Genomic DNA, 25,823 nt, shown 5'->3' on the forward strand with positions numbered 1-25,823 from the left:
TTGCAAACAAGTCCAAATTAACTGAGTTTACGAAATTAAACGACCACGAAGGGAATCGAAACCTCAGTCTTCTGATTCGAAGTCAGACACCTTATCCATTAGGCCACGCAGCCTGTTTCAAATACACTTATATGACATCATGCAGACGTTGTTTTACCACAATAGACATGAAAATTGCGAACCTGTCCGAATGAGGAAAGCTAGTGATATTGAACAAGTACGAAGAGACGCTATCCCTCAATCTTGTGATGCATAATCAGACACAATATTACTCAGGCCTCGCACTCTTAGATTATTAAATATTATAACAATGTCCTAGCTTTTCAAAGCAAGAAGAACAAAGCCTTATCTCGGGAAGTTGCGAACAAGTCCAAATTAACTGAGTTTATGAAATTAAACGACCACGAAGGGACTCGAACCCTCAATCTTCTGATTCGAAGTCAGACGCCTTATCCATTAGGCCACGCAGCCTGTTTCATATAAACTTATCTGACATCATGCAGACGTTGTTTTACCACAATAGACATGAAACTTGCGAACCTGTCCGAATGAGGAAAGCTAGTGATATTGAACAAGTACGAAGAGACGCTATCCCTCAATCTTGTGATGCATAATCAGACACAATATTACTCAGGCCTCGCACTCTTAGATTATTAAATATTATAACAATGTCCTAGCTTTTCAAAGCAAGAAGAACAAAGCCTTATCTCGGGAAGTTGCGAACATGTCCAAAATAGTTGTGCTAATGAAATTAAACAACAACGAGGAGAGTCAAACCCTCAATCGTCTGATTTGAAGTCAAACACCTTATCCATTAGGCGACACACTCTACTCCACATAATCCAATATGACATCATTCAGACGTTGTTTTGCAACAATAGATATCAAAATTGTGAACCGGTCCGAATGAGGAAAGCTAGTTATATTGAACAAGTACGAAGAGAAGCTATCCCTCAATCTTGTGATGCAGAATCAGACACAATATTTCACAGGTCTCGCATTCTTAGATCATTGAAGTTGCATGACAATGTTCTAGCATTTCAAAGCAACAAGAACAAAGACTTATTTCAGGAAATTGCAAACAAGTCCAAATTAACTGAGTTTACGAAATTAAACGACCACGAAGGGAATCGAAACCTCAGTCTTCTGATTCGAAGTCAGACACCTTATCCATTAGGCCACGCAGCCTGTTTCAAATACACTTATATGACATCATGCAGACGTTGTTTTACCACAATAGACATGAAAATTGCGAACCTGTCCGAATGAGGAAAGCTAGTGATATTGAACAAGTACGAAGAGACGCTATCCCTCAATCTTGTGATGCATAATCAGACACAATATTACTCAGGCCTCGCACTCTTAGATTATTAAATATTATAACAATGTCCTAGCTTTTCAAAGCAAGAAGAACAAAGCCTTATCTCGGGAAGTTGCGAACAAGTCCAAATTAACTGAGTTTATGAAATTAAACGACCACGAAGGGACTCGAACCCTCAATCTTCTGATTCGAAGTCAGACGCCTTATCCATTAGGCCACGCAGCCTGTTTCATATAAACTTATATGACATCATGCAGACGTTGTTTTACCACAATAGACATGAAACTTGCGAACCTGTCCGAATGAGGAAAGCTAGTGATATTGAACAAGTACGAAGAGACGCTATCCCTCAATCTTGTGATGCATAATCAGACACAATATTACTCAGGCCTCGCACTCTTAGATTATTAAATATTATAACAATGTCCTAGCTTTTCAAAGCAAGAAGAACAAAGCCTTATCTCGGGAAGTTGCGAACATGTCCAAAATAGTTGTGCTAATGAAATTAAACAACAACGAGGAGAGTCAAACCCTCAATCGTCTGATTTGAAGTCAAACACCTTATCCATTAGGCGACACACTCTACTCCACATAATCCAATATGACATCATTCTGACGTTGTTTTGCAACAATAGACATCAAAATTGTGAACCGGTCCGAATGAGGAAAGCTAGTTATATTGAACAAGTACGAAGAGACGCTATCCCTCAATCTTGTGATGCAGAATCAGACACAATATTTCACAGGTCTCGCATTCTTAGATCATTGAAGTTGCATGACAATGTTCTAGCATTTCAAAGCAACAAGAACAAAGACTTATTTCCGCAAATAGCAAACAAGTCCAAATTAACTGAGTTTATGAAATTAAACGACCACGAAGGGACTCGATCCCTTAATCTTCTGATTCGAAGTCAGACGCCTTATCCATTAGGCCACGCAACCTGTTACATATACTCCTATATGACATCATGCAGACGTTGTTTTGCCACAATAGACATGAAAATTGCGAACCTGTCCGAATGAGGAAAGCTAGTGATATTGAACAAGTATGAAGAGACGCTATCCCTCAATCTTGTGATGCATAATCAGACACAATATTACTCAGGCCTCGCACTCTTAGATTATTAAATTGTATAACAATGTCCTAGCTTTTCAAAGCAAGAAGAACAAAGCCTTATCTCGGGAAGTTGCGAACATGTCCAAAATAGCTGAGCTAATGAAATTAAACAACAACGAGGAGAGTCAAACCCTCAATCGTCTGATTTGAAGTCAAACACCTTATCCATTAGGGAACACACTCTACTCCACATAATCCAATATGACATCATTCAGACGTTGTTTTGCAACAATAGACATCAAAATTGTGAACAGGTCCGAATGAGGAAAGCTAGTTATATTGAACAAGTACGAAGAGAAGCTATCCCTCAATCTTGTGATGCAGAATCAGACACAATATTTCACAGGTCTCGCATTCTTAGATCATTGAAGTTGCATGACAATGTCCTAGCATTTCAAAGCAACAAGAACAAAGACTTATTTCAGGAAATTGCAAACAAGTCCAAATTAACTGAGTTTACGAAATTAAACGACCACGAAGGGACTCGAAACCTCAATCTTCTGATTCGAAGTCAGACACTATTTCAGGAAATTGCAAACAAGTCCAAATTAACTGAGTTTACGAAATTAAACGACCACGGAGGGACTCGAACCCTCAATCTTCTGATTCTAAGTCAGACGCCTTATCCATTAGGCCACGCAGCCTGATTCATTTACACATATATGACATCATGCAGACGTTGTTTTTCCACAATAGACATGAAAATTGCGAACCTGTCCGAATGAGGAAAGCTAGTGATATTGAACAAGTACGAAGAGACGCTATCCCTCAATCTTGTGATGCAGAATCAGACACAATATTTCACAGGTCTCGCATTCTTAGATCATTGAAGTTGCATGACAATGTTCTAGCATTTCAAAGCAACAAGAACAAAGACTTATTTCCGCAAATTGCAAACAAGTCCAAATTAACTGAGTTTATGAAATTAAACGACCACGAAGGGACTCGATCCCTTAATCTTCTGATTCGAAGTCAGACGCCTTATCCATTAGGCCACGCAACCTGTTACATATACTCCTATATGACATCATGCAGACGTTGTTTTGCCACAATAGACATGAAAATTGCGAACCTGTCCGAATGAGGAAAGCTAGTGATATTGAACAAGTATGAAGAGACGCTATCCCTCAATCTTGTGATGCATAATCAGACACAATATTACTCAGGCCTCGCACTCTTAGATTATTAAATTGTATAACAATGTCCTAGCTTTTCAAAGCAAGAAGAACAAAGCCTTATCTCGGGAAGTTGCGAACATGTCCAAAATAGCTGAGCTAATGAAATTAAACAACAACGAGGAGAGTCAAACCCTCAATCGTCTGATTTGAAGTCAAACACCTTATCCATTAGGGAACACACTCTACTCCACATAATCCAATATGACATCATTCAGACGTTGTTTTGCAACAATAGACATCAAAATTGTGAACAGGTCCGAATGAGGAAAGCTAGTTATATTGAACAAGTACGAAGAGAAGCTATCCCTCAATCTTGTGATGCAGAATCAGACACAATATTTCACAGGTCTCGCATTCTTAGATCATTGAAGTTGCATGACAATGTCCTAGCATTTCAAAGCAACAAGAACAAAGACTTATTTCAGGAAATTGCAAACAAGTCCAAATTAACTGAGTTTACGAAATTAACCGACCACGAAGGGACTCGAACCCTTAATCTTCTGATTCGAAGTCAGACGCCTTATCCATTAGGCCACGCAGCCTGTTTCAATTACACTTATATGACATCATGCAGACGTTGTTTTACCACAATAGACATGAAAATTGCGAACCTGTCCGAATGAGGAAAGCTAGTGATATTGAACAAGTACGAAGAGACGCTATCCCCCAATCTTGTGATGCATAATCAGACACAATATTACTCAGGCCTCGCACTCTTAGATTATTAAATATTATAACAATGTCCTAGCTTTTCAAAGCAAGAAGAACAAAGCCTTATCTCGGGAAATTGCGAACATGTCCAAAATAGCTGTGCTAATGAAATTAAACAACAACGAGGAGAGTCAAACCCTCAATCGTCTGATTTGAAGTCAAACACCTTATCCATTAGGCGACACACTCTACTCCACATAATCCAATATGACATCATTCAGACGTTGTTTTGCAACAATATACATCAAAATTGTGAACCGGTCCGAATGAGGAAAGCTAGTTATATTGAACAAGTACGAAGAGACGCTATCCCTCAATCTTGTGATGCAGAATCAGACACAATATTTCACAGGTCTCGCATTCTTAGATCATTGAAGTTGCATGACAATGTCCTAGCATTTCAAAGCAACAAGAACAAAGACTTATTTCAGGAAATTGCAAACAAGTCCAAATTAACTGAGTTTACGAAATTAACCGACCACGAAGGGACTCGAACCCTTAATCTTCTGATTCGAAGTCAGACGCCTTATCCATTAGGCCACGCAGCCTGTTTCAATTACACTTATATGACATCATGCAGACGTTGTTTTACCACAATAGACATGAAAATTGCGAACCTGTCCGAATGAGGAAAGCTAGTGATATTGAACAAGTACGAAGAGACGCTATCCCCCAATCTTGTGATGCATAATCAGACACAATATTACTCAGGCCTCGCACTCTTAGATTATTAAATATTATAACAATGTCCTAGCTTTTCAAAGCAAGAAGAACAAAGCCTTATCTCGGGAAATTGCGAACATGTCCAAAATAGCTGTGCTAATGAAATTAAACAACAACGAGGAGAGTCAAACCCTCAATCGTCTGATTTGAAGTCAAACACCTTATCCATTAGGCGACACACTCTACTCCACATAATCCAATATGACATCATTCAGACGTTGTTTTGCAACAATAGACATCAAAATTGTGAACCGGTCCGAATGAGGAAAGCTAGTTATATTGAACAAGTACGAAGAGACGCTATCCCTCAATCTTGTGATGCAGAATCAGACACAATATTTCACAGGTCTCGCATTCTTAGATCATTGAAGTTGCATGACAATGTTCTAGCATTTCAAAGCAACAAGAACAAAGACTAATTTCAGGAAATTGCAAACAAGTCCAAATTAACTGAGTTTACGAAATTAACCGACCACGAAGGGACTCGAACCCTTAATCTTCTGATTCGAAGTCAGACGCCTTATCCATTAGGCCACGCAGCCTGTTTCAATTACACTTATATGACATCATGCAGACGTTGTTTTACCACAATAGACATGAAAATTGCGAACCTGTCCGAATGAGGAAAGCTAGTGATATTGAACAAGTACGAAGAGACGCTATCCCTCAATCTTGTGATGCATAATCAGACACAATATTACTCAGGCCTCGCACTCTTAGATTATTAAATATTATAACAATGTCCTAGCTTTTCAAAGCAAGAAGAACAAAGCCTTATCTCGGGAAGTTGCGAACAAGTCCAAATTAACTGAGTTTATGAAATTAAACGACAACGAAGGGACTCGAACCCTCAATCTTCTGATTCGAAGTCAGACGCCTTATCCATTAGGCCACGCAGCCTGTTACATATACTTCTATATGACATCATGCAGACGTTGTTTTACCACAATAGACATGAAAATTGCGAACCTGTCCGAATGAGGAAAGCTAGTGATATTGAACAAGTACGAAGAGACGCTATCCCTCAATCTTGTGATGCATAATCAGACACAATATTACTCAGGCCTCGCACTCTTAGATTATTAAATATTATAACAATGTCCTAGCTTTTCAAAGCAAGAAGAACAAAGCCTTATCTCGGGAAGTTGCGAACATGTCCAAAATAGCTGTGCTAATGAAATTAAACAACAACGAGGAGAGTCAAACCCTCAATCGTCTGATTTGAAGTCAAACACCTTATCCATTAGGCGACACACTCTACTCCACATAATCCAATATGACATCATTCAGACGTTGTTTTGCAACAATAGATATCAAAATTGTGAACCGGTCCGAATGAGGAAAGCTAGTTATATTGAACAAGTACGAAGAGAAGCTATCCCTCAATCTTGTGATGCAGAATCAGACACAATATTTCACAGGTCTCGCATTCTTAGATCATTGAAGTTGCATGACAATGTTCTAGCATTTCAAAGCAACAAGAACAAAGACTTATTTCAGGAAATTGCAAACAAGTCCAAATTAACTGAGTTTACGAAATTAAACGACCACGAAGGGACTCGAAACCTCAATCTTCTGATTCGAAGTCAGACGCCTTATCCATTAGGCCACATAGCCTGTTTCAAATACACTTATATGACATCATGCAGACGTTGTTTTACCACAATAGACATGAAAATTGCGAACCTGTCCGAATGAGGAAAGCTAGTGATATTGAACAAGTACGAAGAGACGCTATCCCTCAATCTTGTGATGCATAATCAGACACAATATTACTCAGGCCTCGCACTCTTAGATTATTAAATATTATAACAATGTCCTAGCTTTTCAAAGCAAGAAGAACAAAGCCTTATCTCGGGAAGTTGCGAACATGTCCAAAATAGCTGTGCTAATGAAATTAAACAACAACGAGGAGAGTCAAACCCTCAATCGTCTGATTTGAAGTCAAACACCTTATCCATTAGGCGACACATTCTACTCCACATAATCCAATATGACATCATTCAGACGTTGTTTTGCAACAATAGATATCAAAATTGTGAACCGGTCCGAATGAGGAAAGCTAGTTATATTGAACAAGTACGAAGAGAAGCTATCCCTCAATCTTGTGATGCAGAATCAGACACAATATTTCACAGGTCTCGCATTCTTAGATCATTGAAGTTGCATGACAATGTCCTAGCATTTCAAAGCAACAAGAACAAAGACTTATTTCAGGAAATTGCAAACAAGTCCAAATTAACTGAGTTTACGAAATTAAACGACCACGAAGGGACTCGAAACCTCAATCTTCTGATTCGAAGTCAGACACCTTATCCATTAGGCCACGCAGCCTGTTTCATATACACTTATATGACATCATGCAGACGTTGTTTTACCACAATAGACATGAAAATTGCGAACCTGTCCGAATGAGGAAAGCTAGTGATATTGAACAAGTACGAAGAGACGCTATCCCTCAATCTTGTGATGCATAATCAGACACAATATTACTCAGGCCTCGCACTCTTAGATTATTAAATATTATAACAATGTCCTAGCTTTTCAAAGCAAGAAGAACAAAGCCTTATCTCGGGAAGTTGCGAACATGTCCAAAATAGCTGTGCTAATGAAATTAAACAACAACGAGGAGAGTCAAACCCTCAATCGTCTGATTTGAAGTCAAACACCTTATCCATTAGGCGACACATTCTACTCCACATAATCCAATATGACATCATTCAGACGTTGTTTTGCAACAATAGATATCAAAATTGTGAACCGGTCCGAATGAGGAAAGCTAGTTATATTGAACAAGTACGAAGAGAAGCTATCCCTCAATCTTGTGATGCAGAATCAGACACAATATTTCACAGGTCTCGCATTCTTAGATCATTGAAGTTGCATGACAATGTCCTAGCATTTCAAAGCAACAAGAACAAAGACTAATTTCAGGAAATTGCAAACAAGTCCAAATTAACTGAGTTTATGAAATTAACCGACCACGAAGGGACTCGAACCCTTAATCTTCTAATTCGAAGTCAGACGCCTTATCCATTAGGCCACGCAACCTGTTACATATACTCCTATATGACATCATGCAGACGTTGTTTTGCCACAATAGACATGAAAATTGCGAACCTGTCCGAATGAGGAAAGCTAGTGATATTGAACAAGTATGAAGAGACGCTATCCCTCAATCTTGTGATGCATAATCAGACACAATATTACTCAGGCCTCGCACTCTTAGATTATTAAATTGTATAACAATGTCCTAGCTTTTCAAAGCAAGAAGAACAAAGCCTTATCTCGGGAAGTTGCGAACATGTCCAAAATAGCTGAGCTAATGAAATTAAACAACAACGAGGAGAGTCAAACCCTCAACCGTCTGATTTGAAGTCAAACACCTTATCCATTAGGCGACACACTCTACTCCACATAATCCAATATGACATCATTCAGACGTTGTTTTGCAACAATAGATATCAAAATTGTGAACAGGTCCGAATGAGGAAAGCTAGTTATATTGAACAAGTACGAAGAGAAGCTATCCCTCAATCTTGTGATGCAGAATCAGACACAATATTTCACAGGTCTCGCATTCTTAGATCATTGAAGTTGCATGACAATGTCCTAGCATTTCAAAGCAACAAGAACAAAGACTTATTTCAGGAAATTGCAAACAAGTCCAAATTAACTGAGTTTACGAAATTAAACGACCACGAAGGGACTCGAAACCTCAATCTTCTGATTCGAAGTCAGACACCTTATCCATTAGGCCACGCAGCCTGTTTCATATACACTTATATGACATCATGCAGACGTTGTTTTACCACAATAGACATGAAAATTGCGAACCTGTCCGAATGAGGAAAGCTAGTGATATTGAACAAGTACGAAGAGACGCTATCCCTCAATCTTGTGATGCATAATCAGACACAATATTACTCAGGCCTCGCACTCTTAGATTATTAAATATTATAACAATGTCCTAGCTTTTCAAAGCAAGAAGAACAAAGCCTTATCTCGGGAAGTTGCGAACATGTCCAAAATAGCTGTGCTAATGAAATTAAACAACAACGAGGAGAGTCAAACCCTCAATCGTCTGATTTGAAGTCAAACACCTTATCCATTAGGCGACACACTCTACTCCACATAATCCAATATGACATCATTCAGACGTTGTTTTGCAACAATAGACATCAAAATTGTGAACAGGTCCGAATGAGGAAAGCTAGTTATATTGAACAAGTACGAAGAGAAGCTATCCCTCAATCTTGTGATGCAGAATCAGACACAATATTTCACAGGTCTCGCATTCTTAGATCATTGAAGTTGCATGACAATGTCCTAGCATTTCAAAGCAACAAGAACAAAGACTTATTTCAGGAAATTGCAAACAAGTCCAAATTAACTGAGTTTACGAAATTAAACGACCACGAAGGGACTCGAAACCTCAATCTTCTGATTCGAAGTCAGACACCTTATCCATTAGGCCACGCAGCCTGTTTCATATACACTTATATGACATCATGCAGACGTTGTTTTACCACAATAGACATGAAAATTGCGAACCTGTCCGAATGAGGAAAGCTAGTGATATTGAACAAGTACGAAGAGACGCTATCCCTCAATCTTGTGATGCATAATCAGACACAATATTACTCAGGCCTCGCACTCTTAGATTATTAAATATTATAACAATGTCCTAGCTTTTCAAAGCAAGAAGAACAAAGCCTTATCTCGGGAAGTTGCGAACATGTCCAAAATAGCTGTGCTAATGAAATTAAACAACAACGAGGAGAGTCAAACCCTCAATCGTCTGATTTGAAGTCAAACACCTTATCCATTAGGCGACACATTCTACTCCACATAATCCAATATGACATCATTCAGACGTTGTTTTGCAACAATAGATATCAAAATTGTGAACCGGTCCGAATGAGGAAAGCTAGTTATATTGAACAAGTACGAAGAGAAGCTATCCCTCAATCTTGTGATGCAGAATCAGACACAATATTTCACAGGTCTCGCATTCTTAGATCATTGAAGTTGCATGACAATGTCCTAGCATTTCAAAGCAACAAGAACAAAGACTAATTTCAGGAAATTGCAAACAAGTCCAAATTAACTGAGTTTATGAAATTAACCGACCACGAAGGGACTCGAACCCTTAATCTTCTAATTCGAAGTCAGACGCCTTATCCATTAGGCCACGCAACCTGTTACATATACTCCTATATGACATCATGCAGACGTTGTTTTGCCACAATAGACATGAAAATTGCGAACCTGTCCGAATGAGGAAAGCTAGTGATATTGAACAAGTATGAAGAGACGCTATCCCTCAATCTTGTGATGCATAATCAGACACAATATTACTCAGGCCTCGCACTCTTAGATTATTAAATTGTATAACAATGTCCTAGCTTTTCAAAGCAAGAAGAACAAAGCCTTATCTCGGGAAGTTGCGAACATGTCCAAAATAGCTGAGCTAATGAAATTAAACAACAACGAGGAGAGTCAAACCCTCAACCGTCTGATTTGAAGTCAAACACCTTATCCATTAGGCGACACACTCTACTCCACATAATCCAATATGACATCATTCAGACGTTGTTTTGCAACAATAGACATCAAAATTGTGAACAGGTCCGAATGAGGAAAGCTAGTTATATTGAACAAGTACGAAGAGAAGCTATCCCTCAATCTTGTGATGCAGAATCAGACACAATATTTCACAGGTCTCGCATTCTTAGATCATTGAAGTTGCATGACAATGTCCTAGCATTTCAAAGCAACAAGAACAAAGACTTATTTCAGGAAATTGCAAACAAGTCCAAATTAACTGAGTTTACGAAATTAAACGACCACGAAGGGACTCGAAACCTCAATCTTCTGATTCGAAGTCAGACACCTTATCCATTAGGCCACGCAGCCTGTTTCATATACACTTATATGACATCATGCAGACGTTGTTTTACCACAATAGACATGAAAATTGCGAACCTGTCCGAATGAGGAAAGCTAGTGATATTGAACAAGTACGAAGAGACGCTATCCCTCAATCTTGTGATGCATAATCAGACACAATATTACTCAGGCCTCGCACTCTTAGATTATTAAATATTATAACAATGTCCTAGCTTTTCAAAGCAAGAAGAACAAAGCCTTATCTCGGGAAGTTGCGAACATGTCCAAAATAGCTGTGCTAATGAAATTAAACAACAACGAGGAGAGTCAAACCCTCAATCGTCTGATTTGAAGTCAAACACCTTATCCATTAGGCGACACACTCTACTCCACATAATCCAATATGACATCATTCAGACGTTGTTTTGCAACAATAGATATCAAAATTGTGAACCGGTCCGAATGAGGAAAGCTAGTTATATTGAACAAGTACGAAGAGAAGCTATCCCTCAATCTTGTGATGCAGAATCAGACACAATATTTCACAGGTCTCGCATTCTTAGATCATTGAAGTTGCATGACAATGTTCTAGCATTTCAAAGCAACAAGAACAAAGACTTATTTCAGGAAATTGCAAACAAGTCCAAATTAACTGAGTTTACGAAATTAAACGACCACGAAGGGAATCGAACCCTCAATCTTCTGATTCTAAGTCAGACGCCTTATCCATTAGGCCACGCAGCCTGATTCATTTACACCTATATGACATCATGCAGACGTTGTTTTTCCACAATAGACATGAAAATTGCGAACCTGTCCGAATGAGGAAAGCTAGTGATATTGAACAAGTACGAAGAGACGCTATCCCTCAATCTTGTGATGCATAATCAGACACAATATTACTCAGGCCTCGCACTCTTAGATTATTAAATATTATAACAATGTCCTAGCTTTTCAAAGCAAGAAGAACAAAGCCTTATCTCGGGAAGTTGCAAACAAGTCCAAATTAACTGATTTTATGAAATTAAACGAACACGAAGGGACTCGAACCCTCGATCTTCTGATTCGAAGTCAGACGCCTTATCCATTAGGCCACGCAGCCTGTTACATATACTCCTATATGACATCATGCAGACGTTGTTTTACCACAATAGACATGAAAATTGCGAACCTGTCCGAATGAGGAAAGCTAGTGATATTGAACAAGTACGAAGAGACGCTATCCCCCAATCTTGTGATGCATAATCAGACACAATATTACTCAGGCCTCGCACTCTTAGATTATTAAATATTATAACAATGTCCTAGCTTTTCAAAGCAAGAAGAACAAAGCCTTATCTCGGGAAATTGCGAACATGTCCAAAATAGCTGTGCTAATGAAATTAAACAACAACGAGGAGAGTCAAACCCTCAATCGTCTGATTTGAAGTCAAACACCTTATCCATTAGGCGACACACTCTACTCCACATAATCCAATATGACATCATTCAGACGTTGTTTTGCAACAATAGACATCAAAATTGTGAACCGGTCCGAATGAGGAAAGCTAGTTATATTGAACAAGTACGAAGAGACGCTATCCCTCAATCTTGTGATGCAGAATCAGACACAATATTTCACAGGTCTCGCATTCTTAGATCATTGAAGTTGCATGACAATGTTCTAGCATTTCAAAGCAACAAGAACAAAGACTAATTTCAGGAAATTGCAAACAAGTCCAAATTAACTGAGTTTACGAAATTAACCGACCACGAAGGGACTCGAACCCTTAATCTTCTGATTCGAAGTCAGACGCCTTATCCATTAGGCCACGCAGCCTGTTTCAATTACACTTATATGACATCATGCAGACGTTGTTTTACCACAATAGACATGAAAATTGCGAACCTGTCCGAATGAGGAAAGCTAGTGATATTGAACAAGTACGAAGAGACGCTATCCCTCAATCTTGTGATGCATAATCAGACACAATATTACTCAGGCCTCGCACTCTTAGATTATTAAATATTATAACAATGTCCTAGCTTTTCAAAGCAAGAAGAACAAAGCCTTATCTCGGGAAGTTGCGAACAAGTCCAAATTAACTGAGTTTATGAAATTAAACGACAACGAAGGGACTCGAACCCTCAATCTTCTGATTCGAAGTCAGACGCCTTATCCATTAGGCCACGCAGCCTGTTACATATACTCCTATATGACATCATGCAGACGTTGTTTTACCACAATAGACATGAAAATTGCGAACCTGTCCGAATGAGGAAAGCTAGTGATATTGAACAAGTACGAAGAGACGCTATCCCTCAATCTTGTGATGCATAATCAGACACAATATTACTCAGGCCTCGCACTCTTAGATTATTAAATATTATAACAATGTCCTAGCTTTTCAAAGCAAGAAGAACAAAGCCTTATCTCGGGAAGTTGCGAACATGTCCAAAATAGCTGTGCTAATGAAATTAAACAACAACGAGGAGAGTCAAACCCTCAATCGTCTGATTTGAAGTCAAACACCTTATCCATTAGGCGACACACTCTACTCCACATAATCCAATATGACATCATTCAGACGTTGTTTTGCAACAATAGACATCAAAATTGTGAACCGGTCCGAATGAGGAAAGCTAGTTATATTGAACAAGTACGAAGAGACGCTATCCCTCAATCTTGTGATGCAGAATCAGACACAATATTTCACAGGTCTCGCATTCTTAGATCATTGAAGTTGCATGACAATGTTCTAGCATTTCAAAGCAACAAGAACAAAGACTAATTTCAGGAAATTGCAAACAAGTCCAAATTAACTGAGTTTACGAAATTAACCGACCACGAAGGGACTCGGACCCTTAATCTTCTGATTCGAAGTCAGACGCCTTATCCATTAGGCCACGCAGCCTGTTTGAATTACACTTATATGACATCATGCAGACGTTGTTTTACCACAATAGACATGAAAATTGCGAACCTGTCCGAATGAGGAAAGCTAGTGATATTGAACAAGTACGAAGAGACGCTATCCCTCAATCTTGTGATGCATAATCAGACACAATATTACTCAGGCCTCGCACTCTTAGATTATTAAATATTATAACAATGTCCTAGCTTTTCAAAGCAAGAAGAACAAAGCCTTATCTCGGGAAGTTGCGAACAAGTCCAAATTAACTGAGTTTATGAAATTAAACGACAACGAAGGGACTCGAACCCTCAATCTTCTGATTCGAAGTCAGACGCCTTATCCATTAGGCCACGCAGCCTGTTACATATACTCCTATATGACATCATGCAGACGTTGTTTTACCACAATAGACATGAAAATTGCGAACCTGTCCGAATGAGGAAAGCTAGTGATATTGAACAAGTACGAAGAGACGCTATCCCTCAATCTTGTGATGCATAATCAGACACAATATTACTCAGGCCTCGCACTCTTAGATTATTAAATATTATAACAATGTCCTAGCTTTTCAAAGCAAGAAGAACAAAGCCTTATCTCGGGAAGTTGCGAACATGTCCAAAATAGCTGTGCTAATGAAATTAAACAACAACGAGGAGAGTCAAACCCTCAATCGTCTGATTTGAAGTCAAACACCTTATCCATTAGGCGACACACTCTACTCCACATAATCCAATATGACATCATTCAGACGTTGTTTTGCAACAATAGATATCAAAATTGTGAACCGGTCCGAATGAGGAAAGCTAGTTATATTGAACAAGTACGAAGAGAAGCTATCCCTCAATCTTGTGATGCAGAATCAGACACAATATTTCACAGGTCTCGCATTCTTAGATCATTGAAGTTGCATGACAATGTTCTAGCATTTCAAAGCAACAAGAACAAAGACTTATTTCAGGAAATTGCAAACAAGTCCAAATTAACTGAGTTTACGAAATTAAACGACCACGAAGGGACTCGAAACCTCAATCTTCTGATTCGAAGTCAGACACCTTATCCATTAGGCCACGTAGCCTGTTTCAAATACACTTATATGACATCATGCAGACGTTGTTTTACCACAATAGACATGAAAATTGCGAACCTGTCCGAATGAGGAAAGCTAGTGATATTGAACAAGTACGAAGAGACGCTATCCCTCAATCTTGTGATGCATAATCAGACACAATATTACTCAGGCCTCGCACTCTTAGATTATTAAATATTATAACAATGTCCTAGCTTTTCAAAGCAAGAAGAACAAAGCCTTATCTCGGGAAGTTGCGAACATGTCCAAAATAGCTGTGCTAATGAAATTAAACAACAACGAGGAGAGTCAAACCCTCAATCGTCTGATTTGAAGTCAAACACCTTATCCATTAGGCGACACATTCTACTCCACATAATCCAATATGACATCATTCAGACGTTGTTTTGCAACAATAGATATCAAAATTGTGAACCGGTCCGAATGAGGAAAGCTAGTTATATTGAACAAGTACGAAGAGAAGTTATCCCTCAATCTTGTGATGCAGAATCAGACACAATATTTCACAGGTCTCGCATTCTTAGATCATTGAAGTTGCATGACAATGTCCTAGCATTTCAAAGCAACAAGAACAAAGACTTATTTCAGGAAATTGCAAACAAATCCAAATTAACTGAGTTTACGAAAGTAAATGACCACGAAGGGACTCGAACCCTCAATCTTCTGATTCGAAGTCAGACGCCTTATCCATTAGGCCACGCAGCCTGTTTCATATACACCTATATGACATCATGCAGACGTTGTTTTACCACAATAGACATGAAAATTGCGAACCTGTCCGAATGAGGAAAGCTAGTGATATTGAACAAGTACGAAGAGTCGCTATCCCTCAATCTTGTGATGCATAATCAGACACAATATTACTCAGGCCTCGCACTCTTAGATTATTAAATATTATAACAATGTCCTAGCTTTTCAAAGCAAGAAGAACAAAGCCTTATCTCGGGAAGTTGCGAACAAGTCCAAATTAACTGAGTTTATGAAATTAAACGACCACGAAGGGACTCGAACCCTCAATCTTCTGATTCGAAGTCAGACGCCTTATCCATTAGGTCACGCAGCCTGTTACATATACTCCTATATGACATCATGCAGACGTTGTTTTACCACAATAGACATGAAAATTGCGAACCTGTCCGAGTGAGGAAAGCTAGTGATATTGAACAAGTACGAAGAGACGCTATCCCTCAATCTTGTGATGTATAATCAGACACAATATTACTCAGGCCTCGCACTCTTAGATTATTAAATATTATAACAATGTCCTAGCTTTTCAAAGCAAGAAGAACAAAGCCTTATCTCGGGAAGTTGCGAACATGTCCAAAATAGCTGTGCAATTGAAATTAAACAACAACGAGGAGAGTCAAACCCTCAATCGTCTGATTTGAAGTCAAACACCTTATCCATTAGGCGACACACTCTACTCCACATAATCCAATATGACATCATTCAGACGTTGTTTTGCAACAATAGACATCAAAATTGTGAACCGGTCCGAATGAGGAAAGCTAGTTATATTGAACAAGTACGAAGAGACGCTATCCCTCAATCTTGTGATGCAGAATCAGACACAATATTTCACAGGTCTCGCATTCTTAGATCATTGAAGTTGCATGACAATGTTCTAGCATTTCAAAGCAACAAGAACAAAGACTTATTTCCGCAAATTGCAAACAAGTCCAAATTAACTGAGTTTATGAAATTAAACGACCACGAAGGGACTCGAACCCTTAATCTTCTGATTCGAAGTCAGACGCCTTATCCATTAGGCCACGCAACCTGTTACATATACTCCTATATGACATCATGCAGACGTTGTTTTGCCACAATAGACATGAAAATTGCGAACCTGTCCGAATTAGGAAAGCTAGTGATATTGAACAAGTACGAAGAGACGCTATCCCTCAATCTTGTGATGCATAATCAGACACAATATTACTCAGGCCTCGCACTCTTAGATTATTAAATATTATAACAATGTCCTAGCTTTTCAAAGCAAGAAGAACAAAGCCTTATCTCGGGAAGTTGCGAACATGTCCAAAATAGCTGTGCTAATGAAATTAAACAACAACGAGGAGAGTCAAACCCTCAATCGTCTGATTTGAAGTCAAACACCTTATCCATTAGGCGACACACTCTACTCCACATAATCCAATATGACATCATTCAGACGTTGTTTTGCAACAATAGACATCAAAATTGTGAACCGGTCCGAATGAGGAAAGCTAGTTATATTGAACAAGTACGAAGAGAAGCTATCCCTCAATCTTGTGATGCAGAATCAGACACAATATTTCACAGGTCTCGCATTCTTAGATCATTGAAGTTGCATGACAATGTCCTAGCATTTCAAAGCAACAAGAACAAAGACTTATTTCAGGAAATTGCAAACAAGTCCAAATTAACTGAGTTTACGAAATTAAACGACCAAGAAGGGACTCGAACACTCAATCCTCTGAATCGAAGTCAGACGCCTTATCCATTAGGCCACGCAGCCTCTTTCATTTACACCTATATGACATCATGCAGACGTTGTTTTACCACAATAGACATGAAAATTGCGAACCTGTCCGAATGAGGAAAGCTAGTGATATTGAACAAGTACGAAGAGACGCTATCCCTCAATCTTGTGATGTATAATCAGACACAATATTACTCAGGCCTCGCACTCTTAGATTATTAAATATTATAACAATGTCCTAGCTTTTCAAAGCAAGAAGAACAAAGCCTTATCTCGGGAAGTTGCGAACATGTCCAAAATAGCTGTGCAATTGAAATTAAACAACAACGAGGAGAGTCAAACCCTCAATCGTCTGATTTGAAGTCAAACACCTTATCCATTAGGCGACACACTCTACTCCACATAATCCAATATGACATCATTCAGACGTTGTTTTGCAACAATAGACATCAAAATTGTGAACCGGTCCGAATGAGGAAAGCTAGTTATATTGAACAAGTACGAAGAGACGCTATCCCTCAATCTTGTGATGCAGAATCAGACACAATATTTCACAGGTCTCGCATTCTTAGATCATTGAAGTTGCATGACAATGTTCTAGCATTTCAAAGCAACAAGAACAAAGACTTATTTCCGCAAATTGCAAACAAGTCCAAATTAACTGAGTTTATGAAATTAAACGACCACGAAGGGACTCGAACCCTTAATCTTCTGATTCGAAGTCAGACGCCTTATCCATTAGGCCACGCAACCTGTTACATATACTCCTATATGACATCATGCAGACGTTGTTTTGCCACAATAGACATGAAAATTGCGAACCTGTCCGAATTAGGAAAGCTAGTGATATTGAACAAGTACGAAGAGACGCTATCCCTCAATCTTGTGATGCATAATCAGACACAATATTACTCAGGCCTCGCACTCTTAGATTATTAAATATTATAACAATGTCCTAGCTTTTCAAAGCAAGAAGAACAAAGCCTTATCTCGGGAAGTTGCGAACATGTCCAAAATAGCTGTGCTAATGAAATTAAACAACAACGAGGAGAGTCAAACCCTCAATCGTCTGATTTGAAGTCAAACACCTTATCCATTAGGCGACACACTCTACTCCACATAATCCAATATGACATCATTCAGACGTTGTTTTGCAACAATAGACATCAAAATTGTGAACCGGTCCGAATGAGGAAAGCTAGTTATATTGAACAAGTACGAAGAGAAGCTATCCCTCAATCTTGTGATGCAGAATCAGACACAATATTTCACAGGTCTCGCATTCTTAGATCATTGAAGTTGCATGACAATGTCCTAGCATTTCAAAGCAACAAGAACAAAGACTTATTTCAGGAAATTGCAAACAGGTCCAAATTAACTGAGTTTACGAAATTAAACGACCAAGAAGGGACTCGAACACTCAATCCTCTGAATCGAAGTCAGACGCCTTATCCATTAGGCCACGCAGCCTCTTTCATTTACACCTATATGACATCATGCAGACGTTGTTTTACCACAATAGACATGAAAATTGCGAACCTGTCCGAATGAGGAAAGCTAGTGATATTGAACAAGTACGAAGAGACGCTATCCCTCAATCTTGTGATGTATAATCAGACACAATATTACTCAGGCCTCGCACTCTTAGATTATTAAATATTATAACAATGTCCTAGCTTTTCAAAGCAAGAAGAACAAAGCCTTATCTCGGGAAGTTGCGAACATGTCCAAAATAGCTGTGCAATTGAAATTAAACAACAACGAGGAGAGTCAAACCCTCAATCGTCTGATTTGAAGTCAAACACCTTATCCATTAGGCGACACACTCTACTCCACATAATCCAATATGACATCATTCAGACCTTGTTTTGCAACAATAGACATCAAAATTGTGAACCGGTCCGAATGAGGAAAGCTAGTTATATTGAACAAGTACGAAGAGACGCTATCCCTCAATCTTGTGATGCAGAATCAGACACAATATTTCACAGGTCTCGCATTCTTAGATCATTGAAGTTGCATGACAATGTTCTAGCATTTCAAAGCAACAAGAACAAAGACTTATTTCCGCAAATTGCAAACAAGTCCAAATTAACTGAGTTTATGAAATTAAACGACCACGAAGGGACTCGAAACCTTAATCTTCTGATTCAAAGTCAGACGCCTTATCCATTAGGCCACGCAACCTGTTACATATACTCCTATATGACATCATGCAGACGTTGTTTTGCCACAATAGACATGAAAATTGCGAACCTGTCCGAATTAGGAAAGCTAGTGATATTGAACAAGTACGAAGAGACGCTATCCCTCAATCTTGTGATGCATAATCAGACACAATATTACTCAGGCCTCGCACTCTTAGATTATTAAATATTATAACAATGTCCTAGCTTTTCAAAGCAAGAAGAACAAAGCCTTATCTCGGGAAGTTGCGAACATGTCCAAAATAGCTGTGCTAATGAAATTAAACAACAACGAGGAGAGTCAAACCCTCAATCGTCTGATTTGAAGTCAAACACCTTATCCATTAGGCGACACACTCTACTCCACATAATCCAATATGACATCATTCAGACGTTGTTTTGCAACAATAGACATCAAAATTGTGAACCGGTCCGAATGAGGAAAGCTAGTTATATTGAACAAGTACGAAGAGAAGCTATCCCTCAATCTTGTGATGCAGAATCAGACACAATATTTCACAGGTCTCGCATTCTTAGATCATTGAAGTTGCATGACAATGTCCTAGCATTTCAAAGCAACAAGAACAAAGACTTATTTCAGGAAATTGCAAACAAGTCCAAATTAACTGAGTTTACGAAATTAAATGACCACGAAGGGACTCGAACCCTCAATCTTCTGATTCGAAGTCAGACGCCTTATCCATTAGGCCACGCAGCCTGTTTCATATACACCTATATAACATCATGCAGACGTTGTTTTAACACAATAGACATGAAAATTGCGAACCTGTCCGAATGAGGAAAGCTAGTGATATTGAACAAGTACGAAGAGACGCTATCCCTCAATCTTGTGATGCATAATCAGACACAATATTACTCAGGCCTCGCACTCTTAGATTATTAAATATTATAACAATGTCCTAGCTTTTCAAAGCAAGAAGAACAAAGCCTTATCTCGGGAAATTGCGAACATGTCCAAAATAGCTGTGCTAATGAAATTAAACAACAACGAGGAGAGTCAAACCCTCAATCTTCTGATTTGAAGTCAAACACCTTATCCATTAGGCGACACACTCTAGTCCACATAATCCAATATGACATCATTCAGACGTTGTTTTGCAACAATAGACATCAAAATTGTGAACCGGTCCGAATGAGGAAAGCTAGTTATATTGAACAAGTACGAAGAGAAGCTATCCCTCAATCTTGTGATGCAGAATCAGACACAATATTTCACAGGTCTCGCATTCTTAGATCATTGAAGTTGCATGACAATGTCCTAGCATTTCAAAGCAACAAGAACAAAGACTTATTTCAGGAAATTGCAAACAAGTCCAAATTAACTGAGTTTACGAAATTAAACGACCAAGAAGGGACTCGAACACTCAATCCTCTGAATCGAAGTCAGACGCCTTATCCATTAGGCCACGCAGCCTCTTTCATTTACACTTATATGACATCATGCAGACGTTGTTTTACCACAATAGACATGAAAATTGCGAACCTGTCCGAATGAGGAAAGCTAGTGATATTGAACAAGTACGAAGAGACGCTATCCCTCAATCTTGTGATGCATAATCAGACACAATATTACTCAGGCCTCGCACTCTTAGATTATTAAATATTATAACAATGTCCTAGCTTTTCAAAGCAAGAAGAACAAAGCCTTATCTCGGGAAGTTGTGAACATGTCCAACATAGCTGTGCAATTGAAATTAAACAACAACGAGGAGAGTCAAACCCTCAATCGTCTGATTTGAAGTCAAACACCTTATCCATTAGGCGACACACTCTACTCCACATAATCCAATATGACATCATTCAGACGTTGTTTTGCAACAATAGACATCAAAATTGTGAACCGGTCCGAATGAGGAAAGCTAGTTATATTGAACAAGTACGAAGAGACGCTATCCCTCAATCTTGTGATGCAGAATCAGACACAATATTTCACAGGTCTCGCATTCTTAGATCATTGAAGTTGCATGACAATGTTCTAGCATTTCAAAGCAACAAGAACAAAGACTTATTTCCGCAAATTGCAAACAAGTCCAAATTAACTGAGTTTATGAAATTAAACGACCAAGAAGGGACTCGAACCCTCAATCTTCTGATTCGAAGTCAGACGCCTTATCCATTAGGCCACACAGCCTGTTTCATATACACTTATATGACATCATGCAGACGTTGTTTTACCACAATAGACATGAAAATTGCGAACCTGTCCGAATGAGGAAAGCTAGTGATATTGAACAAGTACGAAGAGACGCTATCCCTCAATCTTGTGATGCATAATCAGACACAATATTACTCAGGCCTCGCACTCTTAGATTATTAAATATTATAACAATGTCCTAGCTTTTCAAAGCAAGAAGAACAAAGCCTTATCTCGGGAAGTTGCGAACATGTCCAAAATAGCTGAGCTAATGAAATTAAACAACAACGAGGAGAGTCAAACCCTCAATCGTCTGATTTGAAGTCAAACACCTTATCCATTAGGCGACACACTCTACTCCACATAATCCAATATGACATCATTCAGACGTTGTTTTGCAACAATAGACATCAAAATTGTGAACCGGTCCGAATGAGGAAAGCTAGTTATATTGAACAAGTACGAAGAGACGCTATCCCTCAATCTTGTGATGCAGAATCAGACACAATATTTCACAGGTCTCGCATTCTTAGATCATTGAAGTTGCATGACAATGTCCTAGCATTTCAAAGCAACAAGAACAAAGACTTATTTCAGGAAATTGCAAACAAGTCCAAATTAACTGAGTTTACGAAATTAAATGACCACGAAGGGACTCGAACCCTCAATCTTCTGATTCGAAGTCAGACGCCTTATCCATTAGGCCACGCAGCCTGTTTCATATACACCTATATAACATCATGCAGACGTTGTTTTAACACAATAGACATGAAAATTGCGAACCTGTCCGAATGAGGAAAGCTAGTGATATTGAACAAGTACGAAGAGACGCTATCCCTCAATCTTGTGATGCATAATCAGACACAATATTACTCAGGCCTCGCACTCTTAGATTATTAAATATTATAACAATGTCCTAGCTTTTCAAAGCAAGAAGAACAAAGCCTTATCTCGGGAAATTGCGAACATGTCCAAAATAGCTGTGCTAATGAAATTAAACAACAACGAGGAGAGTCAAACCCTCAATCTTCTGATTTGAAGTCAAACACCTTATCCATTAGGCGACACACTCTAGTCCACATAATCCAATATGACATCATTCAGACGTTGTTTTGCAACAATAGACATCAAAATTGTGAACCGGTCCGAATGAGGAAAGCTAGTTATATTGAACAAGTACGAAGAGAAGCTATCCCTCAATCTTGTGATGCAGAATCAGACACAATATTTCACAGGTCTCGCATTCTTAGATCATTGAAGTTGCATGACAATGTCCTAGCATTTCAAAGCAACAAGAACAAAGACTTATTTCAGGAAATTGCAAACAAGTCCAAATTAACTGAGTTTACGAAATTAAACGACCAAGAAGGGACTCGAACACTCAATCCTCTGAATCGAAGTCAGACGCCTTATCCATTAGGCCACGCAGCCTCTTTCATTTACACTTATATGACATCATGCAGACGTTGTTTTACCACAATAGACATGAAAATTGCGAACCTGTCCGAATGAGGAAAGCTAGTGATATTGAACAAGTACGAAGAGACGCTATCCCTCAATCTTGTGATGCATAATCAGACACAATATTACTCAGGCCTCGCACTCTTAGATTATTAAATATTATAACAATGTCCTAGCTTTTCAAAGCAAGAAGAACAAAGCCTTATCTCGGGAAGTTGTGAACATGTCCAACATAGCTGTGCAATTGAAATTAAACAACAACGAGGAGAGTCAAACCCTCAATCGTCTGATTTGAAGTCAAACACCTTATCCATTAGGCGACACACTCTACTCCACATAATCCAATATGACATCATTCAGACGTTGTTTTGCAACAATAGACATCAAAATTGTGAACCGGTCCGAATGAGGAAAGCTAGTTATATTGAACAAGTACGAAGAGACGCTATCCCTCAATCTTGTGATGCAGAATCAGACACAATATTTCACAGGTCTCGCATTCTTAGATCATTGAAGTTGCATGACAATGTTCTAGCATTTCAAAGCAACAAGAACAAAGACTTATTTCCGCAAATTGCAAACAAGTCCAAATTAACTGAGTTTATGAAATTAAACGACCAAGAAGGGACTCGAACCCTCAATCTTCTGATTCGAAGTCAGACGCCTTATCCATTAGGCCACACAGCCTGTTTCATATACACTTATATGACATCATGCAGACGTTGTTTTACCACAATAGACATGAAAATTGCGAACCTGTCCGAATGAGGAAAGCTAGTGATATTGAACAAGTACGAAGAGACGCTATCCCTCAATCTTGTGATGCATAATCAGACACAATATTACTCAGGCCTCGCACTCTTAGATTATTAAATATTATAACAATGTCCTAGCTTTTCAAAGCAAGAAGAACAAAGCCTTATCTCGGGAAGTTGCGAACAAGTCCAAATTAACTAAGTTTATGAAATTAAACGACCACGAAGGGACTCGGAACCTCAATCTTCTGATTCGAAGTCAGACGCCTTATCCATTAGGCCACGCAGCCTGTTACATATACACTTATATGACATCATGCAGACGTTGTTTTACCACAATAGACATGAAAATTGCGAACCTGTCCGAATGAGGAAAGCTAGTGATATTGAACAAGTACGAAGAGACGCTATCCCTCAATCTTGTGATGCATAATCAGACACAATATTACTCAGGCCTCGCACTCTTAGATTATTAAATATTATAACAATGTCCTAGCTTTTCAAAGCAAGAAGAACAAAGCCTTATCTCGGGAAGTTATGAACATGTCCAAAATAGCTGTGCTAATGAAATTAAACGACAACGAGGAGAGTCAAACCCTCAATCGTCTGATTTGAAGTCAAACACCTTATCCATTAGGCGACACACTCTACTCCACATAATCCAATATGACATCATTCAGACGTTGTTTTGCAACAATAGATATCAAAATTGTGAACCGGTCCGAATGAGGAAAGCTAGTTATATTGAACAAGTACGAAGAGAAGCTATCCCTCAATCTTGTGATGCAGAATCAGACACAATATTTCACAGGTCTCGCATTCTTAGATCATTGAAGTTGCATGACAATGTTCTAGCATTTCAAAGCAACAAGAACAAAGACTTATTTCCGCAAATTGCAAACAAGTCCAAATTAACTGAGTTTATGAAATTAAACGACCACGAAGTGACTCGAACCCTCAATCTTCTGATTCGAAGTCAGACGCCTTATCCATTAGGCCACGCAACCTGTTACATATACTCCTATATGACATCATGCAGACGTTGTTTTGCCACAATAGACATGAAAATTGCGAACCTGTCCGAATGAGGAAAGCTAGTGATATTGAACAAGTACGAAGAGACGCTATCCCTCAATCTTGTGATGCATAATCAGACACAATATTACTCAGGCCTCGCACTCTTAGATTATTAAATATTATAACAATGTCCTAGCTTTTCAAAGCAAGAAGAACAAAGCCTTATCTCGGGAAGTTGCGAACATGTCCAAAATAGCTGTGCTAATGAAATTAAACGACAACGAGGAGAGTCAAACCCTCAATCGTCTGATTTGAAGTCAAACACCTTATCCATTAGGCGACACACTCTACTCCACATAATCCAATATGACATCATTCAGACGTTGTTTTGCAACAATAGATATCAAAATTGTGAACCGGTCCGAATGAGGAAAGCTAGTTATATTGAACAAGTACGAAGAGAAGCTATCCCTCAATCTTGTGATGCAGAATCAGACACAATATTTCACAGGTCTCGCATTCTTAGATCATTGAAGTTGCATGACAATGTTCTAGCATTTCAAAGCAACAAGAACAAAGACTTATTTCAGGAAATTGCAAACAAGTCCAAATTAACTGAGTTTATGAAATTAAACGACCACGAAGGGACTCGAACCCTCAATCTTCTGATTCGAAGTCAGACGCCTTATCCATTAGGCCACGCAGCCTGTTACATATATTCCTATATGACATCATGCAGACGTTGTTTTACCACAATAGACATGAAAATTGCGAACCTGTCCGAATGAGGAAAGCTAGTGATATTGAACAAGTACGAAGAGACGCTATCCCTCAATCTTGTGATGCATAATCAGACACAATATTA

At 38.7% G+C, this 25,823-nt stretch overlaps 17 non-coding genes across 17 annotated transcripts; all 17 read right to left on the bottom strand.

Annotated features, from left to right (window-relative positions):
- Window positions 1-398: 398 nt before the first annotated feature.
- trnar-ucg (transfer RNA arginine (anticodon UCG)) lies at window positions 399-471 on the bottom strand. The gene has a single exon. It is a non-coding gene; the product is annotated as a tRNA-Arg (tRNA).
- Window positions 472-1,473: 1,002 nt separating this feature from the next.
- On the bottom strand, window positions 1,474-1,546 carry trnar-ucg (transfer RNA arginine (anticodon UCG)). Its single transcript has one exon. It is a non-coding gene; the product is annotated as a tRNA-Arg (tRNA).
- Window positions 1,547-3,009: 1,463 nt separating this feature from the next.
- On the bottom strand, window positions 3,010-3,082 carry trnal-uag (transfer RNA leucine (anticodon UAG)). Its single transcript has one exon. It is a non-coding gene; the product is annotated as a tRNA-Leu (tRNA).
- Window positions 3,083-4,085: 1,003 nt separating this feature from the next.
- Window positions 4,086-4,158, bottom strand: trnar-ucg (transfer RNA arginine (anticodon UCG)). Its single transcript has one exon. It is a non-coding gene; the product is annotated as a tRNA-Arg (tRNA).
- Window positions 4,159-4,802: 644 nt separating this feature from the next.
- trnar-ucg (transfer RNA arginine (anticodon UCG)) lies at window positions 4,803-4,875 on the bottom strand. Its single transcript has one exon. It is a non-coding gene; the product is annotated as a tRNA-Arg (tRNA).
- Window positions 4,876-5,519: 644 nt separating this feature from the next.
- On the bottom strand, window positions 5,520-5,592 carry trnar-ucg (transfer RNA arginine (anticodon UCG)). The gene has a single exon. It is a non-coding gene; the product is annotated as a tRNA-Arg (tRNA).
- A 6,021-nt stretch (window positions 5,593-11,613) lies between these two features.
- trnal-uag (transfer RNA leucine (anticodon UAG)) lies at window positions 11,614-11,686 on the bottom strand. Its single transcript has one exon. It is a non-coding gene; the product is annotated as a tRNA-Leu (tRNA).
- A 1,002-nt stretch (window positions 11,687-12,688) lies between these two features.
- On the bottom strand, window positions 12,689-12,761 carry trnar-ucg (transfer RNA arginine (anticodon UCG)). Its single transcript has one exon. It is a non-coding gene; the product is annotated as a tRNA-Arg (tRNA).
- Window positions 12,762-15,555: 2,794 nt separating this feature from the next.
- Window positions 15,556-15,628, bottom strand: trnar-ucg (transfer RNA arginine (anticodon UCG)). The gene has a single exon. It is a non-coding gene; the product is annotated as a tRNA-Arg (tRNA).
- Window positions 15,629-16,630: 1,002 nt separating this feature from the next.
- On the bottom strand, window positions 16,631-16,703 carry trnar-ucg (transfer RNA arginine (anticodon UCG)). Its single transcript has one exon. It is a non-coding gene; the product is annotated as a tRNA-Arg (tRNA).
- Window positions 16,704-18,064: 1,361 nt separating this feature from the next.
- On the bottom strand, window positions 18,065-18,137 carry trnar-ucg (transfer RNA arginine (anticodon UCG)). The gene has a single exon. It is a non-coding gene; the product is annotated as a tRNA-Arg (tRNA).
- Window positions 18,138-19,498: 1,361 nt separating this feature from the next.
- trnaq-uug (transfer RNA glutamine (anticodon UUG)) lies at window positions 19,499-19,571 on the bottom strand. The gene has a single exon. It is a non-coding gene; the product is annotated as a tRNA-Gln (tRNA).
- Window positions 19,572-20,215: 644 nt separating this feature from the next.
- trnar-ucg (transfer RNA arginine (anticodon UCG)) lies at window positions 20,216-20,288 on the bottom strand. The gene has a single exon. It is a non-coding gene; the product is annotated as a tRNA-Arg (tRNA).
- Window positions 20,289-21,649: 1,361 nt separating this feature from the next.
- Window positions 21,650-21,722, bottom strand: trnar-ucg (transfer RNA arginine (anticodon UCG)). Its single transcript has one exon. It is a non-coding gene; the product is annotated as a tRNA-Arg (tRNA).
- A 644-nt stretch (window positions 21,723-22,366) lies between these two features.
- Window positions 22,367-22,439, bottom strand: trnar-ucg (transfer RNA arginine (anticodon UCG)). Its single transcript has one exon. It is a non-coding gene; the product is annotated as a tRNA-Arg (tRNA).
- Window positions 22,440-23,800: 1,361 nt separating this feature from the next.
- Window positions 23,801-23,873, bottom strand: trnar-ucg (transfer RNA arginine (anticodon UCG)). The gene has a single exon. It is a non-coding gene; the product is annotated as a tRNA-Arg (tRNA).
- Window positions 23,874-25,592: 1,719 nt separating this feature from the next.
- On the bottom strand, window positions 25,593-25,665 carry trnar-ucg (transfer RNA arginine (anticodon UCG)). The gene has a single exon. It is a non-coding gene; the product is annotated as a tRNA-Arg (tRNA).
- Window positions 25,666-25,823: the final 158 nt, after the last annotated feature.

The sequence above is a fragment of the Salvelinus alpinus genome, chromosome 25 (assembly GCF_045679555.1).
Source record: "Salvelinus alpinus chromosome 25, SLU_Salpinus.1, whole genome shotgun sequence".
NCBI classification, from domain to species: Eukaryota; Metazoa; Chordata; class Actinopteri; order Salmoniformes; family Salmonidae; genus Salvelinus; species Salvelinus alpinus.